Consider the following 1225-nt stretch of genomic DNA (forward strand, 5'->3'; position numbering starts at 1 on the left):
TACACAAAGGTTAGTGATTTAAGTTGCAAATAAGTTTATTACTTGTGTTTATAACTTAGTTAACTTAGAAATATGCTTAAAATGAAATAAAAATATGTGTGAGGGACTAAACTGAATTTTGGCCAGCAGGTGATGGGAGTATAATTGCATGGTTTGATGGATTTAATTAGGTATATAAACCTTAATTAGTTGAATGACTAAGGTTAAAGGCATAGAATCAAGTAAATGCAAGAGTTTGTGTAGTTAGGGTTTTGGACATTAGGGTTTAGAGACCAAAAATGTGAAAAACTTGTAAATGGTGTCTTTGACCTAATGTGAAGTGAAAAATGGTCATTTGTGACCAAATGAGGTGTGTTAGAAGTGTTGGAATTAAAAGCCAATTCGGATTGGATAAGGTCATGTGCTGGCAGCATGACCAAAACCTCCTTTGAGGGACCAAAAATGAAATTTTACAAGTCCAATGGATATGGAACCAATTAGTGATGAAAATAGGCACTAAATGACACAATTTTCATTTAGGAAGCCTGCCCAAAAAGTGACCAAAACCTAGTGAATAAAGTGGCCGAAGTCGGAAAATCACAGGCTGTCTCTGCACAAACTGATCAAATGAACAGTGTTTGTTCATTTGGTCATAACTCGAGCTAGGTAGGTCAAAATGACCTGAAATTTTACCAGTAATTAGATAAGATATAGATCTAAAACTTTTATGAAGAACACGAACCCAAATTATGCCATTTAACCCAATCAAAATACTGAGCAAAGTTGGTGACCTGAATCTGCAGAACTGCAGATTGCCATATGAACAGTAAAGTTTCAATGGCTATAACTCTCTCTAGAAAACTCCGATTTAGGCGATTCTTGAACCGATGGAAACCTAAGACATGGTAGAACATTTCATATGAAGAAAATTAGACCAAATTATGGACTTAACTTGATCAAATTGCTGAACGAAGTTGGAGCAACAAATCTACAGAACCAAATTCTGCAGCATGAACAGTAAACGTAATTTGCTTATAACTTGAGCTACAAAACTCCAATTGGGGTGATTCAAAAAGGAGAATAAACTTAAGACAATAGGAAACATTTTCTATGAAGAAAGTTTTGCCAAATTCCAATAGTAAACTGACCAATGAAACAGTACATTTAGGGACACCAAAATTGAAAATTTGGCAATTTTGCCTAAAAGACCTAAGTTTTGAGAAAATGACCAAAACCAATAAGTTTG

Source organism: Hevea brasiliensis, chromosome 12 (genome assembly GCF_030052815.1).
Source record: "Hevea brasiliensis isolate MT/VB/25A 57/8 chromosome 12, ASM3005281v1, whole genome shotgun sequence".
NCBI classification, from domain to species: Eukaryota; Viridiplantae; Streptophyta; class Magnoliopsida; order Malpighiales; family Euphorbiaceae; genus Hevea; species Hevea brasiliensis.